This window comes from Crocodylus siamensis, chromosome 2 (assembly GCF_052110815.1).
Source record: "Crocodylus siamensis isolate JL-2025a chromosome 2, ASM5211081v1, whole genome shotgun sequence".
Taxonomy (NCBI): Eukaryota; Metazoa; Chordata; order Crocodylia; family Crocodylidae; genus Crocodylus; species Crocodylus siamensis.
This window is the reverse complement of record NC_143396.1, coordinates 185,453,264-185,471,908: the sequence shown is the minus strand read 5'-3', so window position 1 is coordinate 185,471,908 and position 18,645 is coordinate 185,453,264. Positions and strand designations below refer to the sequence as shown.

Sequence of the window (18,645 nt, the reverse complement as noted above, 5' to 3'; positions counted from 1 at the left end):
CCACACAACTCTTCTCTCTTAGAAGGAGACCTTCCAAGGGCCCTTTTGAAGTGTCACTAGACTAGCAGTGAATGGACAGAGGAGAGGACTAGGCATTACCAGAGGAGAAGAGGGGCAGACTCACTTGCACCTACTCAGAGTGCCCTCACCTTGTAAGTGAGGAAGGCAGGCAGTGCACTCAGCAGCCCATAGGCAGGATGTGGCCAGAGTGGTGCAGGTGTAGGGTGCCAGCAGCCCCAGCAGGGACCCAAATTGCTCAAAAGGCTTTTGCAGCTGAGAGAGAGAGGGAAAGAAATGAGTGTGCCTGGGTCTGGCTACAGTGATATTCAAGTTTAGGACCCTAGGAAGGTGAAAACAGGAATGCATCCCTGTGGGACCCTGTCTGCTAGGGAAGCTTTCTGCTTCTCAGGGTGAGGCTGCCATGAGGACATCAAGGCAAGAGAGTTAGACCATACTTACTCTGCAATAGACTGTCTCCTGATAGGCAACAAGCAGCTGGGAGCTGGCCTGCAAGGCCCCATCTCTCTCCCACTCCTTGTCAGAGAAGAACCATGGCTCAAGAAACTGTCGGGAGAGCAAAGTACTGTCAGAGGAATCTTTAAAACAGCTCAGAGGAACCATTTCAACAGCAGACATCACCATCACCACTGGAATCCCTCCAAGCAATCTGATTTTTTTATCATCGGGATACAACCCAGGCAGACCAATTCCCCTGAAGCCAGAGGAGCTGTTGAGTGACCCCGGCACAAGATGGTGCAGCTACTAGGGATGTCAGTGGGATGCAAGGGAATTACCATCCATTGCCCCAAGGACACCTTGGAATGTAGCATGAACTGACCTAATGTAGCTGATGTTAACAGAGTAATAATAGCGATATATAACCATATTAGTCTTGTCTTGTAAGGAACCTGAAAACTTCATTTTGTATCCTTCTGCTTGACATAAGTGAATAAACTCTGCATAGCCTTTATGTATGAGTGTTTGTAAAAGGGTGAATGGTGAGAGAATGGCAGAGGCAGGAGAAGATTTAGCTGTTTGTGTAAGCAACAAGGCACCAGATATGTAAATTACCTGCCAGTAACTAACAAATGCCTGAAGAATCTCTTTGAAGCTTGAGGGCACAAAGGAGAGAAGAAAAAAAATGCAGCCATGTGGGCACCAAAACACTCCAAAGCTAAGATAAGCTGAAGACAAAAGAAGAACAACCGCAAAAACAGAACCTGGGTACAGAAAAACCCCAAAGCACTAAAACAAAGGATGCCAAGCCCTATAAAAAAAAACACTTTGAAAATGCCAAGTTGGGTGAGTCTCTCTACTGCTGTTTCATCGCAGCACAGATGCATCTCTTCACCCCACTCCAGCTGTTATCTTCAAATCATCATCTACTCAAGCTTGCATTGGCCACCCTGGGCTGATATTGAGCAACTATATCTGGTGTATGTGTGGATGAAATGGTTTTTTTGTGTAGGTGCATGCCTGTGTGTAATGATGTGTATGATGATTTGTGTGCATTTGTATGAATGGTGTGCCTGAACCTCTATGTCTAACTCATGTGATCAATAAGCGCAGCACCTTGCCTTATCCTTTTTTATATAAACTCACTCACTCAAATTGCCAATTGCTCAAATCGTAACAGGGAGACTCCCCTCATTTGTCCTGCTGAGGGAAACCTTCCTCTCTGTTTCTTTGGCCCATTGCCACCTTCCCCAGAAGAAAGATCTCTTCCTGCTTCTGCTAGCTACTCACATAGACCATCTCCATGAACCAACTCTCAGTGGAGTCTTCTTCAAGCAGGCCCCTCATGAGCTCACCCAAGGCCTGCACAGACAACTGGTGCAATGACTGCAAGCAGGAGATAGAAGAGGGAAGCTCAGGACCAGCTGGGGTGTGCGTCACAAAAGTCCAGAACCATTCTAAGGAGGCCAGGGGTGACTGCCAGGACCCAGAGCAGGCTTGGGAGCAGGTCCCAGCAGGTGATGCCAGAAGACAGCTGTTTAGGTGTACTTGTATTTGGAAAGAGTCCCGAGCTATCTCACCCTCCTCCCTCAGCTGCTGCACAGCTGGAAGAGGTAACGGGCACTTGAGGCAGTCATCAAGGATGTTTCTGTTTTCATCCAGATTCAGCGAGGGTTTCACCTTGCTGGCAGAAGAAAGAGGAAGAAAAGCCCTCAGTCACAATGACTGCCAGCCCCAAGGGAAAGTGGGTCTAGAGCCAAGATATGATCTAAACCTAGAACCCAATATTCAACCCCCACCATGGACTTGCACTCCCCACCACTCCTAGTTGTCCTGCAACCACCACCACCAAGTCTTTCAAGTCCAAATCTCCAAGTGGACCAAACACATTCAAACCCTCACTGGAGACCTGATGTGAAGAGTGTCTGCTGGGAGAGGGCATTACCAGGGAGAGTAGCCACTGCCAAGAAGTTTTTCTCAAAGGTTTACAGGGGGAGGAAGTGTGAGAAACCCCCCAGCTCCATTACTTGCAGGCGGCCGCAGGTTACTCATGGAAGCACTAAAGTCCTCCAGCGTGCTCAGGGTGAGGTCCAGGTGGCCCTTGGCTGAGAATGCCAGGATGCTCATGACTTGCTGGAACCCAAGAAATGCATTGGTGAGCGAGCAGGATCTTTTGGCTGACAGACCCAAGAGTCCTCCTTATCTCCCCTGATACTAGAACTGCCCATCCAACCTGGAACAAGCAAGGGGTCTGTCTGAGGGAAAGGACAAGAGAAGGCCATGAAGCAAACCAGCCTCAGACACAGAGCAACAGAGAAGTGAGGACATGGGAGGACCTGGACGTGTATGGAGAGAACAGGGTCCTCACCTCTCTCAGAAACATTCATGTAATCTGTGTCCTTCAGAGATTTCTGGAGCTGGGATTTCACATGAGCAATGTCCTGGCAAGAGGCCAATGTGGTACTAAGTGCCTTATATAGGAAACTCTATAAGAGGGAGACCAACATCATGAAAGAGCTGGGAACAGAGTAGCCTGCTGGTCAGGATAAGAACAGCCCAGAAACACACCTATCCCTAGGAAGGACCAAGAAAGTCCAGCCCCAGCACTCACACACCCAGTAACTGGCCCCACTCTCTGCAGGGAAATGGCAGCTAAAGGCAGACAAGGAGTCCCTCTGAGCAGCTCCCTTTGGATCAGTAAAGAGAGCAGAGAACCAAAAGACAATGCCTTTGATCAAGAAAACAGAACAGAAAAGCACAAAATGACAAATAGTTCCTACATGGGGTTGGCAACTTATCGGCAGTCCCTCTATGCCAGGTGCGTGCCAAGTTGTTCCAGCAAAGTCAGGCATCCCTGATCAATGCTGTTTGAGGGGTCACCAGGAAGGTCCCTTGGTCAGTGTGACAGCCAAAAAGTATGCCTGTGTGATGAAGATGCTTGCTGAAGGCTCTATGAAGATTAGAACAAGTGTTTTTCTGCATTTGTTTAGATATTAAGCTACATGTTGTTGCTAAGAGCCTAATTAAACTTTAAGACGTAGTAAGGCCTAGTAAATTTAGCAAAGCCTCGAAGTAGTAAGGCCCTGTGGTGTAGTTAAAAATTACCTTATCAAAGGAATGCAAGGCTTGTACTGCTATTGGTCAGTTTAAGGACAGTTGACGTAAAACGAAATCTGAGTGGTTGTATGTTATCAGTACCATTCAGAAGCTATAAATTAGCTGGAATATCCGGAAGTCATTCTGAAGGAATATACAGCTCTGTGAAAAGGATTAGTTAGCTGTTGGAATGGATCAGTGGGACCATGGACCTCGAGGAGCCCAAGAACTGAACTCCAGGTTCCTTCCTGGTGCCTCTCAGGAAGCACTGATCAGGGATGCCTGACTTCACTGAACTTTGTGGAAAGAGAAACTTGTTGTACAACAGGCAGAGGGGACTGCTAAGTTGCCAACGCGAATTGTTTTAGTCTGTCATTGTTTGTCTTGTTACTATACGTAGTTGCGTTTTTGTTAAATCAATAAACCTTTCTTACCTTTCTATCCCCCACCATACTCTCATCCCCAAACCTTCCTCAGGCACCTGGGACAGTCAGGATCTGGTCCTCACTCACACTGGGAGTCCAGGGTCCAGGCTTGGTACAGCAATGGTCCTTCGAACTGGTTACTTGACATGTGTGTTCCTTTATGCCTTATCTTATGCTAATCTGTTGGCTTTAGAGCCAGCAATCTTGCCCTATAGCCTTTACCCTATGGGATTAAAAGGTGTTAGAAATTATCATGAAAGGTTACTGCCTGAACTTGGGTTCACCCAATAAGCAAATTACACCACATTACTTTGAGGTTTGAAATTAGCATTACTCTGCCCAAGCTCAACCCCTTGGTTTATTATTCCTTGGAATGTGCTAATTATATTAGGTGGCCAGATCTTGTTATGGCTGACCTTTAAAAAAACATGTTAGACCAGCTAATCTTATAGTTCTGCTTATTTTCGGGGCTCGGTCAGTCCCATGATCAGTGCAAACAGTTAGATTCAACACGTTGGTTAAATTGTGACAGACAGATTCCACTTGCAAGTTGCAAGCTTTGCATTAGCTAAATCTTAACTGCTAGACAATTGCCTGGATGTCTCCAAGAGCATATTTATTGCTCATGATAGTAACCCCTCTGGTTCTGGCCACCACACCTTGCTTGTTACTTTCCATAGTCATGAGTAAGATGGGAATCTTGATCCTCCACTGCTCTCCGATAGCAGTGTGGATTGTGCAATGCAGAGCCCACAGTCCCCTCAGGGCAGAATGTGCGTGGCTGTTGTCACCCAGGGCCAAGGCAACCACCTGACAGTGAGAGAAATAGGGGCTCAGCTCTGGAGCGAGGCTCCATGGCTTTCTTTAGAAGGGAAACTAGTCTCCACCATACATGGCCAGAGCATTCAGTCAGACATAGGCCAATGTGCTGTGCTTGGCTGATCCTGCATGCCCTTCTGCAGACTATGAGGCAGGGGCAGAGCCTGGCTCTGCTCTGCAAAGGGAAGGGAACTCTACCAGCACAGGGCAGCTCTGAGTGTGGGAAGAGACAGAACATATTCCTCCAGTTAAGGTTACAGGCACATGTACCCCACACCTCTGGCAGGTGCCTTTCCAGGGTTATGCACCAGGAGTCACGCCAGCAGCCCCTGGGCCTTAGGAAGTTTGGCCATGTGTGACTACTTTGGAACAGGGGTGATGCTGCTACAAGCCTGTCCATTCCCAATGTGCTCACCCATGTATGCTCTGGGAGCTAGGCACAACAACTGGCATTTTCATGGCCCCTTCCATGTCTAGATCTCAAGGAGCTTTACCAAGGAGCTCTCTCCCCCAGCCCCTCTGTGAGGCAGGCACTGCTCAGTCATTGGATGCATGGGGAAGCCAAAGCAAAGAGGCCCCGAGATTCCCCTATGGCACAGCATAAATCTGGGGCAGCTCTGGGTTGTGGGAGCCCACATTGCCTGGCTCCCCCTCCAAGGTTGTAATGACTCAAGTGTCCCTCCTGCTTCTGGGCCTCCTCGTAGTGGATGGAAAAGGCCAAAGATTTTCAGTGAGGTAGGTGGAGCAGGTTCATCCCACAGGGATCTGGATTCCAAGCCTCCTTTGCTGGGGTCCATGCAAACCGCTTCTTCCCATTGCGGTTACTTGGGCAGGTCCCCAGCACATCAGCACAGGGGGGTCAGAGTGCAGCTGTACTGAACTGGCACTATGTCCTCCAGCAATCAGGGCCATAACACCTGGAGAAGAGCCAAACAGCTTGGACTCAGCTACTTGTACCCCTGTACCCAGCTCTCTTCATCCAGTCCTCAAGGACAGTCTCCTTCACCAGTGACCCACCTACTTGAAGGTCCTTCCCTCACTCGTGATCTCACATCTGTTTCAGGAATAGCTGATCTCTCAAACCCTGTTCTAACACTGGCCAAACAAGTCTCAATTTCAGAGAAGACTGAACAGAGCAAGGAGAGAGAATGAGGAGGCTCTCTCAGCACAGGGATTTCTTCCAGTTGGCATGTTGTATGTCATTCCTTAAATGGCAGCAGCTTGCTCCATAATTCACAGCCAGCATTGGCAGGGTCATGGAAATGGATCATGGCCAATGCAGAGAATTGCCCAATGGAGAGGTACAGGGGATGAAGAGAAATGCTTTGAGAATGGAAGGGCAGCAACTGGTCACTTACTTGTCTCATGCCACTGATTGAGACACCCAGAGTTTCCTAGGAACTCCACATAAGTGGCTCGGATGCTCTGTTCCTCCTCAGCATCCTGACTAGAGCAGTTTTTAAAACTTCTTCACAAGATACCAAGAGAAAGCTCATGAGCTAGTCAAGAGGCACTGATTGGACACTCAGTCTCCATCTCCTCCACAGTCAGCTTGAATGCTGCAGTTACCACTGATTTTAAGTTCTGCTCAGAGCACAACTCACTGGAGTCAAAAGAAAAGACAAAGCTAATGGAGCAAGTTGCCAGTTCAGAAACACCTCAAACACTGTGCAGCAACTTGCTGGATACAAAGTGTTTCTAGGACCTGGGAGTGGGTCATGTCTTGAAAACAGCCAAGTATTCACTTCCCTCCTCCTTCAAATTCAGCCCAGGGGACACAAAAGTGTGCAGGCATCACACACCCACTCTGGTCCATCTGCTCCAGGGGCCCAACCAGCTCAATCCTCTGGGTCTCGTCAATGTGATTGTATCAACGGGCCAGGCTATGTCCTGGGCACCAAGACATGTCATTGCGAATCTATGTCTACAAGAGAGCATTGCTGTTCAAGGAAGAAGTTTCCCCAACAGACTGTATGGTCAGGGTTTCTACTCAGTGCCCAAAAGGGCAAATCTTAGCCTCATCAGAAGTTGTACATAGTGCAGGCCAGAGTCTGATCTTGCTGACACCCTGGGGAAAATCCAGAGTAGCTGCACTGACATCACAAGAGCTCCCTTAGATATGTACCAGTGGAAATGGTCTGACCCTGGTTCTAATGACTCAGCCTGGCAGCCTTGTGGCACCCCATGCTCATGCTCAAGCCAATGGCAGGCTTCAGCCTGCTACGACAGCAGCACCAAGTCTCCAGCCTCAATTTCTCTTACCATTTGGCTGCTAGACAAGCTGGACTGCTTGAAAATATAGGCTACTAAGTCCCAGGCCCAGTCATCCAGGCCCTGCACATTGAGCAGTGTCCTGCTCACCAGGAACGGCTTTTTTCACCTGGAGGGGACAGACTGGAGTCAGGACTGCCCTTATGCCCAAATGGTGGTGGGTACTGGCCATGGCACAAACCCTCCCTCAAGCCTTAGAAAGGATGACAGGGCAGGGGAGAAGGGTTCCCAGGCCTCCAATTTTATTTCTAGGGTTTTTAAAGAGGCAAGAGATCAATGTGTCATTGCTACTCAGTAGTCCCATATCAGCATCCAAGGAAAAGCAGATCCCCTCTCCGCTATCTGATAACACTGCCCTAGATCCCAACTCTCCCCAGCTCTGGAAGCAGAGGGAGATGCTCTCTTCACTGCCTTCCCTGAAGACACCGATAGGGAAAAAAGGTTCTCTACAAGAGAACCAAGAATCTCAGATGGGAGTTGTGTCAGGTCCATGTGTCATCCCCAGCAAAGCCACTACTCACAAATCACCCCACCTCAGTACTCTGTGTGGTAAAGTGGGTATCCTTGCTAACCTCAGCTAGCCCGCCACCTGCCTCTGGGCATGTTGCCCGCCTGTCTCACCCACCACACCTTGTTGGCAAATAATAGGTTGATAAATAAGGTGGGAGGCTGCCCATTGCTGCACCTCGATATTTGGGGGTGTCCGCATCTCCGTACCTCCCCTATACCATGGCCCAAACCTCACAGATAGCATCCAGATGTTTGTTTCCCTGGCCTCCAACCAGAGCATGCTTAGGCCACACTGCAAGGCCTCACTTGCACACACAGAGTCATACCATCTGCTTCTCTCCTGGGCCTCACTCACTCCACCCTCTCACAGGGTCTGTCTCACTTCAAGAACTTATACCACCTTGCTCCCTCTTGGAGTGGGCTCCCTTTGACCATAGGCTTCACCAGTCTGTTACTTGGGTGCAGACGTACGGTCTGTTGGGCCTCTCCTGTGACCCTTGCCCGGGTAGTGGCCAGCCAATTACCCAACTGGGTCTAAGTATACTCAGGCCCCTTCCATGGGGACACTACAAGTCTGCATGTTTACTGGCCCTCAGCCCTCTAGTTCTTCACCCCCTCTACTCAGGGTCTTGGGGCTTCCCGGGTGGGCTCAGGTGACCATAGCTGTGCCTAGCCCTCTCTGCCTCTGTTGTCACCTCACCTGACCCACCCAAAGGTGGGAGCTAGGGTTAAAAGGTGCCTCAACCCACCTTTCACCAGGGTGGTAACTGGCTTGGCATTTACTGGGGGCTCCCACACCACTGGGAGCCCCACCAGGCCATCCACTCCCAGCAGGGTGCAGTTTTAGGTCATGCCCAGGACCAGAAGCCTCCTGACCATCCTCTACAGCTCCTGCCCTTACCTCCAGTTGACACCAGCAGCCTGGCAGCCAGGCATTGTTGCCTGGCCTTCCAGTAGCAAAATGTCCCGTTTATCTGGGCAGCCCCGAATCCAAAATGGCAGCCCTCATTAGGAACTGCCAGCTGCTGCCTTCTGGCCCTTTGAGTGGCAGGCACAAACAGTGCCCTGCCACACTGATCACCTCAAGGCCTTGACTAGTTCACATTTTTTCTTGTTCATCTCTGGCACTGGAAGGAGAAGGAAGGCACAATATTCTTGTGTTCTGGGAGCTCACCCTCCACAGCAAGATGCACCCAGATTGCAAAAGACCTGCTTGTGGTAATCTGCACAATCTCCTGTCCCTAACTGTAACCTGGGAAAGTTTCTTGGGCCATAACAAAAGGTCTCATTAACCCTCTTAACTTTTCAGAGTGCTGCCAGGAAAGGTGTCCAATCAGGATTTGGCCCTAGCTGTCCTGTATCATCCAGCAGGACTCAGGGTGCTACTGGCCCTCTGTGACTGAGCAGCAGAGGATGGAGATCTGGCTCTAGCTCTACACAGGCAGGGCTCTTGAGTGCAGCTAAAGCAGGATAGGTTACTCATCCTGGATATTCCTAATTCAGTTCCTGAAGGGTCAGCCAAGACATCAGTCAAACACATTTGCTCTGGTCATAATTATTCAGCAGCAATGATGCCACTAAAGATTGACAGGGACCCCACACAGCTTGCCTCCTTGTCAGTCTTGAGCCAGGAGCCCACAAGGGAAAAAACACATTGGTCTGGGGAGAGACAGGCTGCAGGGGAGAAGAGCACAACTTCAGTACTCCTTGTTCTCATTCCCCTTTCCAGGGTTTGGCATAGTACAGGGAGGTTTGAAGGAAACCCCGGTGTCACTTGGAGTCTCTTCTCCTTACTGAGCAGGTGGAGACAGTAGAACACCTTGACCTGGTTCTCTGGTCTTGGCAGCCATGTGATATAAACACACCTGTGGGAAGAAGGGAAGGGATTCTCCACAGTCCTATGTGGGTACAGATGGAAGTGTGGAATGGATCCTGAACTCCCACCGTCTACAAGTTGAACCAGAGACTGAGTCCCAGGGGACATCACTGCAAATCACAGCAAGAGCTAAGAACTCAGAAAGGTCTAGACCAAAAGCAAGAGGGGATCCTGATTTAAGTCCCTTTAGCAACACAGCTCTTCTTGGCTGGACTCACACTACAGATCCAATTGTTCTGATCCTGACTCACAATGACAGAGGGATTTACGTGGATCCTCCTATCGGTTGAGCTGGACTAAAGAGGAGACAAGGAGGCCACCACCCATTTTCTTCTTGGGCAAGCAGAGAGCTTGCCAGCAGAACAGGGCTTGGCATCACTAATCAGCTGGGTCTGGCTGGCTAATGGGAGTTGGAACTGCTGGGCCTCAGGCTGAGTGGTACAGGATCAGCCTTCTCTTACCTGGGTGTGTAGGGAAGAGCAGATGCTGTTGAGTTTCTCCCCCCCGCCCCCATCAGGGAGAAGGGCCTGAAAATCATAGGCCACCTACAAGATCTGGCACAGACTTCAACAGATGGTGAAAGTCAAAGGGAAGGTTAAAGAGGAAAACCATGGAGATAGCAAGAACGGAATTAGCGAGTGAGAAAAACAAAAAAAACAAAACCCAAAAAACAAAAACAAAACCTCACTGCCCCATGCTTAGTGCTTTATGGCTTTGGTGCTGGAAGTTCACATCTGCAACTCTGACCATACCACACTGTGCTGTTTGTGTCCCTGCTCTGTACCCTGAATACACCCAACCTGCATTACCATTCTCTGGAGGTTTAGATTCGTTCCAAAGGATGCCAGGAGGAGAGTGGGTCCCACAGGCCATGAGTGTCATAGGCCCAAAAGTGACCACAGAGTCAGGACCAGCCAGCATCTGCCCACACAGCCCCAGGGACACGAGACAAAGGAGCACAGAGCTGAAGTGGGGTTCTCCCCTTGGGTAAACCTGTGCCATTTCAGGGGGCTGCCCAGGTGCAGACAAAAAAAAAAAAAAGATAGAGCACAGCCTATCTCACCTAGAAGAGACATGCTCCACAGGCAGTGGGGTGGTAGCCATCCACTTCTATAACCCATAGCAGGGAGCCCCAAAGCTCCACGTTTTAAACTCCCAGGCCCCGACCATACATAATCCTTGCACTCCACAAAAGAAATCCACCCTACCTCAAGGAGCTTTGAGAGGCTAAGCCCAGAAGGAACAGACCAAAACTCAGATGGAAGGAGTGGTCCAGTAGTAGGTTTCTTTTTTCTACCCTTATCAGACTTCACAGCAAATGGAAGCAGCATCCCCAACACAACCATGATCTACAGATCCAGCTGCTGCAAGTTTAGCCCCCAATGGTGAGGCTGACCCATTAAAGGGGTCTTGAACTGCACCAGGAAAGCACCAAGAGAGCTACAGAGTTCTTAGAGCAAGTCATACACACACACACGGGCCAATGCTGGTTTCCCAGGTGGCATCTCACATTGGTGACATGAAGATTGTTGACCCCTCTCTTGTATTGCTGCAAGAGAAAAGGGGAGCCTCTAAAAAACAGTATTGCAATGCCTCATGGTGGAGAAGGAGGCCCATCATGGGTCCCAGCACCTTGACCACAGCCTGCTGCAGCTGCAGAGTGGGAAGGAAGGACCGAGTCCCTCCAACAGACTTTTTGGGAAGTGGATCAGGAGGCACAACTTTTCTCCTTCTCAGGTCAGCAGCATCCTTGGTCTGTTACTGGACCAGCCTTGTCTGCATGGTTCCCACCTACAGTAGCTGGGAGGGGCTGTGGGATGTGGCCCTGGTTCATGGATCACACCTCCCTGCTGTGCTGATGTGCAGAGAGAGGAGAGAGATCCTCTTTGGGGACCAGGGGGATGGCAGCAAGGGAGTCATGCCTGGAAGGAGCTGCCCCCTATCCCAGGGGGCATCTATTAACACACACAACCGCACACTGCATGGTCTCCCTCAGGAACAGCTGATCTCTGAAACCCTGTTCTAACACTGGCCAAACGAGTCTCAAAATTTCAGAGACTGAGCAGAGCAAGGAGAAAAACTAGAAGGAGGCCATTGCAGCACAGGGATTTTTTCTAGTTGGAGTGTTGTGGGTAGAGCAGATTCTCTGGCACATGATGTGAGCCCCCAAGATTGGGTTTTTCCTGCCAGGACTGCACAGACAGACTCTGCTACAAAGCTAGAAAGGCAGCAGCCCTCACCTCTGGGTTGTCGCTGCTCAGCCAGCTGCTGCTCATGAGGTTAAAGGGAGCACATAGGAACAGTAGTCAGCTGCCTGACAGATGGGGAACAGGCTCTCACCCCCCCATCTGGAATTTCAGGTTGGCAGCCCAGGCAAAGCCTTCCACAGCTGCAGAGGGGGAGAAAAAGACGAGACATTTGCACAGGAACATTGGAGTGAGGAGCAGCAGAACATGGAGGCCAGGTGGTCATGACAAGTGTCCCAGCAGCCCCTGCGCTGGTTGGGGCGGATGGAGAATTTGGGACAGGTGGAACAGGCACCAGGGGCTACAACTAGGATTCAATCTGCTCCATTTGCCCCAGGGCTTAGAGGAAGCTCCAGCCCTGGTGACAGCCCCTGGGAAATACCCTGCAAGAGTCATAAGAGGGCCCAATCCTTCTCACTGCTCAGAGCCTTTGGCTAGCCCAGGGAGGAAGGATTCTCCACTTGTGGTTGGATCAGGCCCAGGAAGCACAGTGGAGGCTCCGCTTACCAGCGTGGGACACTCCAGTGAGGCCCAGGCTCTGTTAGGCCCCGAGTGCCTAGCGGGGGCACCTGCAATAGGGGCTGGCACTCACCTCCACACAGTGCCTGCTTTATCTGGTGGGTCTCCACCAGCCTCAGCACAAAACATGATTTGCTGAGCATCAGCACAAGGAAGGGCTCAGACCTCAGTGCTGCGGGAAGAGGATACATTGTGCAGTTAAAGACATTCCTGTCCACCTTCATCCCTCATTCTCAGGAACGTGCTGGGTGAGCAGCACAAAAGGGGTTTTGAAGATGTCAGAGAAACCCACACAGTGACTGCCTTTATGTAGGGCAATCCTCCGTCTGCTGCCTCTCCCATGCCCAGATGCAGGGGAGGAGGAGGAGGAGGAGGAGGGTCCTGCCTACCTAATCTCTACTTCTTCCTGTCCTGAAGGCCCTTCCAGCCATTACAGAAGTTAGTGCTGGAACCTTAAAGCCAGGAGCCAGGTTCTTTGGGCCTCAAATCCAGCTCAGTTGTGATGGTCCCATTAGATAGGAATAGTATTTATCCCCTCCCTCCACACGGTTCCTGATCAGAACCTGGAAGCAAGGGAGGCAGTTCTGTACCACAGGCTGAAGCCAGGTTGCCCAGTATTAAAAAAAGCTGGCGGTAGCTCCATGATGCCCACGTGACTGCAGCTCATACAAATCACTTAATTGTAAAAAAGGTGCCAGCAAGTGCCACAAGGATTTTTCCCTGAAGTCAACTTCAGTTCATCATTTTCTTGCTAGAATAAGAAAACTGAAGCAGATGCCTGACACAGTTTATACAATGGTGTCAGACTGTGGATAAAATTGCATCTTCTGAAAGGGAGGGAGAATGATGCACTAGCCTCAGCTCCTTCAGTGGCCGAGTGTCTGTCCACTCCCTTAAGTCCATTTCATCCTTGGCTCCAAGCAAACCATCTCCCCCAACACCTACCAGCCACACACTGTAATAGCTGTTCTTGAATTTGTTAAGTCCCTCAGTAATTCCTTGCATGAGATCCCTCACTCATAAATGCCAACTGAAAACACTTGGCTGAACAATATTTTGGCTCTGTTTGACTGGCCAACTACAGGATTCACCTGGGCTGTAGGACACAGCTTCAGTATGGACCAGGAAACTTCTTGGACAATGCTGTCCCCTGCAAAGCACCTATGCACTCTGGTCTCTCAGCAAAACAGCTGCCCAATGTTTCAGAGGAGCTCAACGCTGGGTTGATTCCTGTCCATGCTCTCCAGAAACATCTGGAGATCAGTCTCGAGCAAGCCTGCAACCTCTGATCAGGGTCCATGCAGGCGATACACCATAGGCTTAAGCTACATTGGACCAAACAAATTAAGCATAGACTTACGGTCTCGTGGGGAGAAACTGGGCAGAGCTCACTCACCTGGGTCTCCCTCATGTTTTTGGAGACCAAGTGCATGATCCTCCTGACAAGGCTCCTATCCAGGCTCTGCATGTCCCCCTGAAAGACTTTATCCAGGCTGGAGTAAACAGTTACTCTCGCCTCCTGGGAACACACTAAGAAAGAGAACAATGGGTTTCTTTTGAGACTAGTGCCAGATCATCCAGGACTATGATGCTGGACACCAGCTACCCAAGGATTGTTTTACAGCCACTCTAAAGTTGGGGGGGGGGGAGGAGGAGGACGACGACTTTTTCCCTGGACAGGAACACAACCCAGGGTTTGTCCTCTCATGCAGATGTTCACAGCTGGCACTAACAAGGGAGGAGTGTCAGGCACTGTGAGGGCACAGTGTAACAGAATGGCAGCAGACAGAAATATGATCAGAAAAGCAGTCAGATGCATCACAGGCACTGTCGCCCCAGTTTACTGGGGAGGTGGGACTATTTGATGTCCTCGGATGCGCCGCTGGATCTGGGCGGCTGGGCGGGGTGGGGGGGTAGTCACTGGCCGAGTTGTCTACGTCCTCCGGATCCCTTGTAGGAGCCCAAAGATGGCCCAATGTTACGTCCCAGCAGGGGCAGGTCCAGCCTGGCCATCATCACCATTGCGCAAAGCTGTCTCAGCGGTGGGCGACCAGCACCATGACGGCACTATGTTCTTGCGCGCGGTTCATAAAAGGCTAAATAAGCTTTAAAAAAAATTAAAGCCTAAAACTGCAAGAGGGGGCTGCCACTGGGTATGGGGACCAGCGCCTTAAAAATACCAATAAATTATGGGGGACAAAAGAGAAAACAGGGTGTGCTCGTGCAGGTCATAGGTTCAAAACTAGTGCTCCCCCAGGGGACACCGAGCAGAGCACCCCAGACAGTGCCCACCGGCTTGCAAACTGAGTCAGCTCGCTGGCGGCTACTGCCCAGTGGTATTCCGCCTGGAGACACGCGCGAAGGACACAGAGAAAAAAAAAATGCCTCGAGGTCACTGGGAGCCTTCCCGGCCAGAGCCTTCTTCCTGGATAGCCAGATGACAAGCTTGGCCAGAGCCAGGAGGAGGTTGACCAGTAGGTCCCAGGCCTTGGTGGGGTGATGGATGGGGTGTGCATAAGACTAAAAGGTGGGAGTGACTTGCATTTTTCAGAGGGGGACACATGAGGAATAACAAGGAGCTGCCAGGTGATCCTGAGCAGCAAATTTAACAGGAGTTTGTCAGGCAAGATGATGCCAAGAATCATTGTGTGATTAGTTCTGATACTGAATGGAGATGGGAGTTGAAATTTGTGAACAAGGTTTCCCTAACCCTGTAGTCATACTTGGACGACAGCAAAATCAGATAGGGAAAGTGTTGTGGCTCTAGACAGAGGCTCAGCACTCTTGGCTGTATTCCCAGTTCTTTTCCCGACTTGCTGGGGGACAGTGGGCAAGTCACTTCACTTCCTGGGCCAGAAGGCTGAGGCTTTTCAGGCTCACAAGGCTGCTGGGAAACTATATTAAATCTCAGTGCTGTGAGATACTTGAGGAAGACCCTAAAGAGGCTTACAAGCATTATCCATAGGGTGAGGGCTTGTTTGAATGTGGCTTATACCATATCTATCATCCACTCGGGAGGAGGAGGGGGAGATGATTCCTATGTGATGCCCTGATACAGTGATATCACAATAATACAATGTGTCCTTGTTATGTGGCCTTTAATAGGCAGAAATGGAAAGAGACACAGCAGATGGGCAAGCACCAGTTTTAGTTGGGGGGGTCTCACCCTGCACAGCCTTGGAAGAAAATTCTTAGAGCAGCCTTGTGATACAGAGCCATCACCCTACCTCCTCCTGTTGGAGTCTCTCCAGCAGTAGGCTCCAAGTAATGTCAGGCTCCATGTCTGCCTGGCCAAACCCTGGGTCAAGATTGCCTTGAGCTTGGTCCAACAGGCATCTCCCTGCAGTAGAATCACTGGTGGAAAAACCTGAAATGGAGGAAGAATTGTGTTGATTTCCATTGGTCTCATTCATTACCACCCACTAGCAGCTCTACTAGAGCTAAATAACAGGTTTGTTGTTGGGGTTTTTTTTTTTTTTTTTTTTTTTTTTTTTTTTTTAAGTACAGTCACAACAGGAGAGCTCTCCAGGCCACCCTTCTGGGTGGAGGTAGCTGGTACTGATAGAAGCACTTTCCCTAGTACAATTTAGTTCTGCGAAAAAGCCTTTCTTGATCAGTCAGATGGAGATGATGGTCTGGTGTCAGCCAGGATCAGAAGTCTTTTTTTTCTTTAAATATAAAAATTGTCAGTCCCGCGTGCAATGGCCACAGCTCTATCAGCCAAAGGAGGCAAGAGTGGACCTGGTCAGGGAGAAGAGATGCATCTTCCCCTTGCTCTGTTATGCTAGAAAAATTGCTTGCAAAGTGGCCCAGCCAGTTGGAGGGGGAGATTACCACGACATTTGTTTTCAGAAAACTAAGGGAAGACGTGCAGACAATAGCAATTATTTTTTCCTTGACATTTAGTTGGAGAATTGGGATCACACATCCAAAGTGATGGTTTACAGCCAAAGTTTTTGAAGGGTAGGTTGTCTATGCACATATTAGTTGTGGGGAAAGGCTGTTTAAATTAAGTTAGAGTGGTTCCCCAACAGCCACTAGTTAAAATGGCTCACCGTCACATGTATTAAGCACCCCATATTTTAAAATGGCCATTGGAGCACTTTAATTAAAGCTTATTCAATGAGCTTTAGTTAAAGCACCCCCACAGCTATTTAAAAAATGTGGCAGGGAGGGGTTTAATACACATGACAGTGAGGCAATGCTGGAGCATTTAAATTGAGTCTGCTCCACTTTCTAATTGGAACACATTGGAGCAGGCTCAGTTAATTACAGTGTGAATCAGCACACCTAGACTGCCTTAGTGCTTAAGCTTAGGTAATGTATACAGAGACATCTCACACCAACCACCTGGCTGCAAGGGGGACAAGGGACAGAAATACCTCAGGGATGGAAGGAGGCCTTTCCCAGAACATCTAAGAGAGAGTCTCTGATGACTGGAGGCATGTTAGTGCTCAGCGGCTTAATTTGATACCAGGTCAGAAGTTACCCAAGCTACGATCCAGGGCATCAAGTAACACTGGTTTGCACAAGTTAAAGTCTGGCTCTAGAAAAGATGATTTTAGCTAATCCACTTACTGTGCGCTTCCAAGAACGGGTGTGGGACTAGAGATTAGGCATGGAGAACTTACCTCTGCCGGGTAGTTTCAGGATGACTTCCGGTGTTCAAGTTGACTTAAACAAGCTTTCCTTCCCTCATGCTGAGAAGCTCCCATCGGCGAAGGCACCCAGAGCCACTGAAGTCGCCAGTCCAGGACCCAGGAAAGAGGTGAGCCAACAGCCTTTGTGATGCAAGCACCACTATGACAACTAGGTGATCACGTCTTACCTCATAGGTGGCTGCTGACCAATAAAGGGGCTGTGTATCATGTAAGCTTTTACAGGGCTGCATAAGGCTCCAGATACAAGTATCCCCAGAGGAAACTAAATTTGTCTCCATGTAGAAGATCCTAGTCCCTCAGATCACCTCAGAGTTTCCCTATCTTCTCCAGGGGTGCTGTACCTTCCAACACTGATTCAGTATTTAAGTCTGCCCATGGTTGAATTTGTAAGAAATAAAAACAAGTAGGAGCTGGGAGAAGCTCCCTCTCACTTACTAGTTCTTGGCCTCCTTTGTTTTTCTATCATATCCAAGAGGGTTTGTTGTAGTCTTCAGATGTTACAGGGCTGGGTTGCAACCATCTTGTCCATTCAGCATGCCAAATGCACCTTGCCCACCTGGGTCCTGGGCCCATCTACATGTAGGCCCCATCCGCCCCCTCCATCCAGTGCCCCCACTGGTGGGTGCGGGGTGGATGGCTGCCATGAAATCTACTAGAGAAAAACACAACGATGATTTAGGGACTTTAAAACTTGGCCCAGTGGGAATCTCACACAAATGTTTCCTGAGATTTATATACAGATTTTCTAGGTGCTCTTGTTTCCCTCCCACATCCCCTAAACGTTAGTTATTTAACTCATACACAACCCCTGTCAGACTGACTATGGTCACTATTCTCAATTAGCAGATGAGGATAGGCGAGGCAAAGAGCGAGTAAGTGGTGGGTCTAGAAAACATGTTCTGGTGCAGGGAACTGAACCAAGACCTCAAGTCCCTTTTCAGAGACCTCTGATGTGTCAAACTCACTGCAGAGGATTTGCTCTTGCTTTTCCTGAGATGCCTGCAATTCATTGGGGAAGGGAACTTCTCCCTGATGATACTAGAATGGTTGCATGTACTGCAAAATGAATAGGTGTGATTAAGTGCAGCATGTGCCTGCATACACTGGAGGATATGCAAGACAAGTAAAATAAGTGGCTGGAGAAGTTGTACAAGATGGTGGAGCTGTTACAATTCCCGCCCCCCCCCCCATACACACACACACACACACACACACACTCGCACGCGTGCGAATATAGCATCTGGCTTAATCAGGCTCTTTGCTTCCTTCAAAAACAGTGAGAGGCTGACACCCCCTCTGCACAGGGCTACCTGCATGAGCATTTCTCTGAACTTAGCAACAGCAAGGTCTGTGATCTTAGGTGCATTATGTCTCAACTCCATATCAGGGAAGTTATGCCAGAGTTTGCCATGCTATTAAGACTGGCTGTGCCACATCTTACAAAGGTGCCAAGCACAAGCATCAGTCTTCCAAAATAGTGCCTGCTAGTGGCAGGTCAGGCATACAGCATGTGCAGCAGTTTCCCCTTGATTATTGCATGCTTCTGGCTTGTCGCTTTCTGAAGTTCAGTCACCCTTTCACTCCTGCTGCAGGTGCTCAGCCTCTCTAAAAGCTAGGCCATAATCTTAACTCCTACTATAAAGAAATGGGATGTCTTCCATGAGCAATTTCCTCTTAGCTCATGCTCTCTTCAGATTTAAAGGAAGGAAGGAAGTCTGGTTTGGTGCCTGGGGCTACAGTTCCCCTCTACAGAAACTGGATTAAGA

The 18,645-nt window shown here is 49.5% G+C and overlaps 1 long non-coding RNA gene across 8 annotated transcripts in view; it reads right to left on the bottom strand.

Moving 5' to 3' along the window:
* Positions 1-17,689, bottom strand: part of LOC149871471 (uncharacterized) — a 38,633-nt gene extending 20,944 nt beyond the window's left edge. For 6 of the 8 annotated variants that reach the window (XR_016440248.1, XR_016440250.1, XR_016440249.1 and 3 more), the window contains exons 1-4: positions 17,315-17,689; positions 15,446-15,585; positions 13,615-13,748; positions 460-564 (exon numbers count right to left, since the gene is read on the bottom strand). This is a non-coding gene — a long non-coding RNA (uncharacterized LOC149871471). Of the gene's footprint in view, positions 1-459; positions 8,282-13,614; positions 13,749-15,445; positions 15,586-17,314 lie in introns of those variants that run through there. The other 2 variants (XR_016440252.1, XR_016440251.1) reach the window with 2 other exon arrangements.
* Positions 17,690-18,645: the final 956 nt, after the last annotated feature.